An 8,051-nucleotide genomic window follows, 5' to 3' on the forward strand; every position below is an offset into this window, starting at 1 on the left:
GGTACGCAATAAAATATCACTTAATATCGTCAAGAACAGTGGTCTCTGAGTAATAGAGTAGGAGCAAGAAGAAGAGTATTATTGAATTAAATTATCAAATATTTGTTAAACGCCAACACTTATTTTTCAATTTGCTACAGATACAAATATGAGTAAAACATGCAAAGTGTATTGCTGGTGGATAAAAGGAGACACAATTCATAAAATGCACAGTTTAATATGTAGCATGATATAGTGACAGATGCCTTCAGGGAAGCTAAGTGCAGGACCTAAGTGCAGAGAGGAAAGGAATGGGGTGAGTTGTCATTTTATGGGGAAACCATATGTCAACTTGGGATGCTTATTAATATATTCATGACCTGAAGCAGGTGAAAAATTAACCTTTGCAGATATTAGGGGAAGAATGTTCTAGATAGGAGCAAAGCCAATGCAAAAGCTCAAGGCGGGAACTGACTTAGAATGACCTAAGACATCAAAGAAGTCCATGTGACTTCAGTTAATGACCAAGCAGGAGTGTTGGCAGATGAAGTCAAAGAATTAAGAAGGTTTCAAATTATATAGGTATTATGGGTCCCAGTAGATTTTGAAGTTTATACTAAAGGGATGAGAAATCATTAATTTTTACTGCTTAAGGACTTGTGTTACAATTAAGCACTCTATAAGGTATTTTTCCCTGAAATTCACTGATTTTACTCTAAATGAAACATTTCACCAAGAAACGAAATATTATTTTTAAAACACCAAAAATATAGTAGTACTTGAGCAAAATACTTTCTTAATCTTTTAAAAATCAACCATTATTTCATAGTCTTAATCAATCATTTTCATTTTCTATCTTTATCATAAGTATAAAATTAAAATAAAACGTAAGCCACAAAAATAAAAAAATGCTTATTATCTCTCAAGTCTTTTCAATGGTATACGAAAAACTAATTGTATTTGGGTTCTCTACAACAGAAACAATAGGATGCGTGTGTGTTGGGACGGGGTCGGGGGAGATTAACTTTAAGGTATAGGCTTATGTGATTACGGAGAATGAAAAGTTCAAAATCTGTAGGGTGGGCCAGTAGAGTGGAAACCAGGGAAAAGGAAATGTTGATCTGCAGTTCAATTCCTAAGATCATCTGCTGGCAGAATTCTCTTGCTGGGGAAAGCCAGTCTTTTGTTCTCTTCAGGCTTTCAACTGAAGGTTATAGGGAGATCTTCTTTAGGAGAAGCTTCTTTACTCAAAGCCCACTGGTTTAAATGTCAACCTCACCCAAAAACCCCCTCATGAAAACATCCAGAGTAATATTTGGCCATATATCTGTGTACCAGACACCCTGGCCCAACCAAGCTGATGCATAAAATTAATGACCACATTAATAGTTACAAAACACCTTTTATAAGACAGTAAACTCTACAAACCTTTACATATTTTCTTATTTTACCCCTAAAAGGAAAAGAAAAAAAGCACAAGTCAGCAAGTGAAGAAATAGGAGAAGGAAGTTTAGATAAGCAGAGGTTTAGCCCTGAGGGTTTATCAGGATCAAGAATTACCAAGAGAGATAAATTGTAAAGTGGATTTAGCATCAAGGAGGCAGGGCAGTGAACCTGGAGGAAAAATCTCAAGAGGCTGGTTGAACAGTGCCTGGAGGGTAAAGAAGTGTAAGGGACCCATCCACATCCCTTTTTTTTTTTTTAAGTGGCCCTGAAGGGGAGATTGCATTGTGGTAGCTGTTGGAGGTCAACAGCTGGGATTTTTAAGAGACAATACTCTTTAAATCTTGTTTGGAAATTAGAAAAATGAAAGAGGAAGGGCTCTAGATGGTGACAGGGTTTTTGCCAACATGAAAATCTTTTGGTGATTTCATCTCTTGAAAATAAAAGAAACAATGGAGTGTCTGGAGTCTTGTGAGCATTGGGGGTGGTGAAGTAGCTTCTGTGAAGAAGGGGGTGGAGGGGCGCCTGGGTGGCGCAGTCGGTTAAGCGTCCGACTTCAGCCAGGTCACGATCTCGCGGTCCGGGAGTTCGAGCCCCGCGTCAGGCTCTGGGCTGATGGCTCAGAGCCTGGAGCCTGTTTCCGATTCTGTGTCTCCCTCTCTCTCTGCCCCTCCCCCGTTCATGCTCTGTCTCTCTCTGTCCCAAAAATAAATAAACGTTGAAAAAAAAAAAAAAATTTAAAAAAAAAAAGAAGGGGGTGGAGAGATGGGAGGCTTCTACACACCCTCAAGGGGTGGGTACAGAACCTGTGACATTTTTGTAGGAAATAAAATATGGCAAATGCAATGGACATCATCCCCATGATTAGATTGTGTTATATGGCAAAGATGAAGAGATTTCTCCAGATGTAATTAAGTTCCCTAATCTGTTGATTTTGAGTTTATGAAAAAAGGGGTTATCCTAGCTGGGTCTGATAAAATCAGAAGGGTCTTTATTTAAAAAGATCTAGAATTCAGAGACTTGAAACAGCAGCAGATTCTCACTCCTGTTGGCCTTGAGGAAAAAAATCTATTATTTCTTTCCAAACTGAAAGGAATTAATTCTCCCAATCAACACATGACCTTGGAAGAGGACTCAAGCCTGAGATAAAATGATAGCCCTAGTCAACACCTTGATTATAGTTTCCTGAGGCCTTGAACAGAGAACCCATTTAAGCCATGCCCAGACTTTTGACCCATGGAAACAGAGAGATAATTGTTTTAAGCTTATAAGTATGTGCTAATGTGTTATGCATCAATAAAGAATTAGTATAATGACTGGACATATTCCCGGACAGTGTCTTAATCCCAGTTGAGGTTGGAAGTCAAGACTCCATTTAATTTTTCACATTTTCTTTTAAGTTTATTTGAAAGAGACAGAGACAACATGAGTGGGGAAGGGGCAGATAGAAGGAGAGAGAGAAAATCCCATGCAAGCTCCATGCTGCTAGTGTAGAGCCTGAGGCAGGGCTCAAATTTATGAAACCGTGAGATCATGACCTGAACTAAAACCAAGAGTCAGATGCTTAACCAAGTGAGCCAGCCAGATGCCCTTTCACAACATTTCTTTAAGGTAACATTACTTAAAGGAAAATTTGTGCATGCAAGACTCTAGCAGAGGGGTGACTTTGTAAGCAGCTGTTCTCCAGTAACCATGCTCCAATATCTACCTAGTCTCCATGCTTGTTTTTCTGATGCTTGGAAATTATCATGTTTTTTTTAAATTTTTTTTTTCAACGTTTATTTATTTTTGGGACAGAGAGAGACAGAGCATGAACGGGGGAGGGGCAGAGAGAGAGGGAGACACAGAATCGGAAACAGGCTCCAGGCTCTGAGCCATCAGCCCAGAGCCTGACGCGGGGCTCGAACTCCCGGACCGCGAGATGGTGACCTGGCTGAAGTCGGATGCTCAACCGACTGCGCCACCCAGGCGCCCCTGGAAATTATCATGTTTTTAAGGGAAAATAGAAGAATGTAAAGATGTAGATAGAAGGGAGATAAAGAGGAGACACCTCAAGCATTTTTTTTTAAATTATACTCTCAAAGGATGGTAACTTATTAGGTGGTAAAATAAAGAATCCTTTTGTACCATCATCTGAACACTATTTTCTTGACTGTGTACAGTGCTCTTCCTGGCAATAGTCTATCAAATGTTATGGACCAAACAAAGGACTACTATAAGTGTGTGTGTGCGTGTGTGTGTGTGTGTGTGCACACGTGCATGCACACAAATGTGTGTGTTTGTCTGTGTGTGTTTGGAAAGACACAAACTCAAATATTAAAAATGTTGATCACGTGGTGGTGGGAAGTTGAATACTTTTTATTTCCAAATTCTCAACAGTATGTAACAATTTATTTTTTTCATTTTTAATGCCTTTGTGGTTCTTACATTATGATATAGTTGCATATAGGAAATAAGACAAAATATATTGCTATACAAAATTTCATCCTGTCCTGACTTCAATTGTATTTAATTTTTACAACAAACCTTGTACACATTTCTCCTTGCTCATATAAATGTATAAAGGCATAAACACATATATATACGTATATATATATATATATACACACACACATATATATACACATACATTTATATATATGTGATAGGGATTTTTCTTTGAACATGATCATGATCATACTGATCATATTAACTGGATATTTATTTTTTCTAAGCAAATAATGACTTCCAAATTTATAAATATAGACTATTTTCTCATTTTATTGTGATTAAATATATGCAATCCTGTATGTGATTATATAACATATACACTTTGTATGTGATTAGGGTGTCTAGGGCAGCTTTATTATTATTAATTAATTAATTTAATTTTGCTTTTATCTTTTTTGAGTGTCTCGCCATCTCTAGTTTTCCCTACCACTCATGGAATATCCACCCTCACTTCTTACCCACATAAATAATCTGGCATCAATCTTCTGTTACATATTCATACAAAACACAAATTTGCATATATAAAATTAGCATATATATAACATTTCTTTGTAGTATGCTGTGGAAAAATTAAATCGCATTCAATATATTTCTCTGAATATTAGTTTTTCTACCAATATTATCTTATGAAAATCTCTTCAAGACAACCGGCACAGCTCCATTATATGGTATTTAATATAGGCATAATATTTTAATGTGTGGATCTAAGTTTATTCAGCCAACATTAATTTCATCCAGTTATTTGTCTCATGAAACAGCTTTATAAATATACCTTTGTATGGCTGACATTTTTAGTAAACAAATACGCCAGAGAAGACAGATTTCCAGGAAATTTTGGGTAAAAAGTATATGCATTTATTATTTTTCAAACATGGCTATATTATTCCCCTACTGTAAGAGTCACCTCAACTAAAGTTCTAGAAAATGGAGCAGAAATGAGAAGTCACTGCCATGCTCTTTTTGACTTCCTAAAACATTCTGAGCTTAATACAGTAATTATTGGTATATTCTAATTTTATGGGTACTTTTAAGTGGGAATAGGTAGCTGAATTTAGAAACTGGTTCCTGAAAGTGGAGTTCTGCTGTATAAATGACATAAAACAGTTGGCATTGGCTTTGGACTGAGTGGTGGACAGAATCTAGAAGGATCTTGGGCAGACTCCATTATTAAAACTGGAGAGCACAGAGGAAACAGTTATTGCAAACTGGGGAAAAGGGTGACACTTGTATAAGGTGACACCACGTTTTCAAAGAACAGCCCAAATTCTCAAATGATATTGCAAATCTGGCTAAAGACAGGCATAATGTCAAAAGGGCCAACTGGCAATTTCTGTGTTCCTATGCACAACAGAGAAGTGAACTAAAAAAGAAGCTGTTCATTTTATTTGTTTTCTTTAATTTTTATTTTTTAAAGTTTATTTATTTATTTATTTAGAGAGAGACAGAGAGAATGAGAGCATGAGCAGGGGAAGGGCAGAGAGAGAGAGAGAGAGGGGGAGAGAGACTCCCAAGCAGGTTCTGTGCTGTCAGCATGAACCTGGCTCTATCTCATGAACCATGGGATCATTACCTGAGCCGAAACCAAGAGTCAGACGCTTAACCAGCTGAGCCACCCAGATGAGCCAAAGCTGTTCATTTTAGAGCCTAATTTATATAAAATATAAAGAAGTCAGGACTAGGTGGTTGCAAACATAGCAGTGTTTCTCATCCCCTCCATCCTCTGGGAAATGACCCCCACGGTAGGAAATGGCCTCAGAACAATTATTAAAAATGGGATTTCACCTGTAAAACATAATCTCAAGGTGCTTCTTTGAGATCACTTTGTTGAGATCACATGATCACATGCCCACTGGCTCCTCCAAGATGCTTAAGGGCATGACTCTTAAAACTTGGCTTCTCCGGATTAGGACTTCTAAGAATTGTAAAGGTACATTTGTAGAATTACCTGGACAATAAAGTATCTCCAGGGCATTGCCCTAAAATACCACTCCTCTCGGCCAAGCTATGAAGGGGTTTATCTCACAGGTCTGTTTGTGTGTGTGTTCGTCTGTCTAATCAAGCTAACGCCATTAAGGTACAGAGAAATCAATGAACAATTTAAGAGAATTGTAGTGGCTCAAGCACCACCTGCTTGGAATGCAAAGGACAGAGAATGACTCAAAATGAAAAGAAGTCCCTGGGACCCCAACTTCTATTGACAGGGAGCTCAATGAGAAAGTAACTCAACTGTGCAAACAAGGGCCATATCCTGGGGAAGAACAAGCCAAAGCACAGGGGTTTGCACTCACTTTATCAGGGGGGATCCAGTCCCTCATGAGCAACTGGAACTTCAGGCAAATTGACCATCAATATTTTTTAACAGAAAGAGTCTGTATCTATAGAATGTCCTGAAGTAAGGCTTACTTATAGTAAATAAATGCAGACTCAGAGAGGCATGACTTTTTGAAGACTGTTACATAAGCTACGTCTCTTGCACTATAAAATGGAGATGCTTTATAACTCAAAAGCTCCTTGCTGTGGGAGATAATAACCCGTAAAACTTCACTTTGAGGCTTCATCTATTATTCTGGGACAGACAGTGAGTATCTGACAAGAGAAGAAAATACCTATGGCGCCAGGTAGGGTGTCTCAGATCTTCTCTGTTTTTCCTGGGCCTCTTTTCCTTTTTTTTTTAATTTTTATTTAAATTCCAGTTAGTTAATATGCAGTGTAATATTAGATTTTGGTGTACCATCTAGTGATTCAACAGTCCCTTTCATCACCTGATGCTCATCACTACAGGTGCACTCCTTGATCCCCATCACCTGTTTTCTTTTTAATTTTTTTTTAACGTTTATTTTATTTTTGAGAGAGAGAGCATGAACGGGGGAGGGCCAGAGAGAGAGGGAGACACAGAATCTGAAATAGGCTCCAGGCTCTGAGCTGTCAGCACAGAGCCCGATGCGGGGCTTGAACTCACGGACCGCGAGATCGTGACCTGAGCCGAAGTCGGCCGCTCAACCGACTGAGACACCCAGGCGCCCCGCTATCACCTGTGTAACCCACCCCCCCACACCGCCTACCCTCTGGTAACCATCTGTTTGTTCTCTATTGTTAAGAATCTGTTTATTGGTTTGCCTGTCTCTTTCTTTTTTTCTTTTCTTTTTTCTTCCTTTTGTCCTGAGCCTTGTGGCCTCTTAAATGCCTGTATTCTGAAAATGATTACCAAAACTTGATACCAGGAGTATTTGTTAGGTTTACCAAAGGAAAGTACTAAAAACTAGTGGCTTAAACAGTAGAAATGTATTGACTCACAGTTGTTGAGGTTACAAGTCCAAGATTGAGATGTAGACAAGTTTGGTTGCTTCTGGGGGCTATCTGGGAAAATCTTGTATGCCTCTCTCCTAGCTTCTGGTAATTTGCTATAAGTCTTTGGCATTCCATGGCTTGTAGATACATTGCCCATTTCCCTTTCTTCGTGTTCACATGGCTTTCTTCCGTGTGTATGCCTGTCTCCAAACTTCCCCTTTTTGTGACTATCATATCGGATTAGGGGCATACCATACTGATGTATGACCACATATTAACTAACTACATCCATAATGACCCTATTTACAAATAAGATCTCTGTTTTATATGAATACTATTTGACAATCTGATATGTATTTTAGCTCATTTCCTAGGAAAATGGAAAAATTTCAATTTGGAAAAAAAAAAAAGATGCCTCAGAGAGCAGAGCTGAGAGCCTAGAGGGTAGAGCTATGAGCCATAAAGAAGCCGAGCTCTTGAGAAAGTGGTAGCATGTGCCCATCTAGATTTCAGATCTGCTATAGCAAAGTAAATACTGTGTTCCTCCTATTGTCTCCATTTTGAAGACTAGTGTCTATTGTTGCTATGCTATCCCTTTCTCACCATTTAATCCTGGAGGTATGGGGTGGGGGCATGTGACCTGTCTCCTTAATTCACAGGTTCTTCATATCAAGAGGAAACTATACTTGGTGAACCATATGCCTGATGAACTACACTTGGGAATTTCATCTGCATCTGGCCTCATTTTAAATGAAGAGATCAGCTTTGAGCTGATACCAAAATGAGATGAAACTTTGAATTCATGGGGGAAAAGGGTGAGTGTATTTTGTACATAAGAAGAATAGGAGTCT

This window comes from Prionailurus bengalensis, chromosome A3, assembly GCF_016509475.1.
Source record: "Prionailurus bengalensis isolate Pbe53 chromosome A3, Fcat_Pben_1.1_paternal_pri, whole genome shotgun sequence".
Taxonomy (NCBI): domain Eukaryota; kingdom Metazoa; phylum Chordata; class Mammalia; order Carnivora; family Felidae; genus Prionailurus; species Prionailurus bengalensis.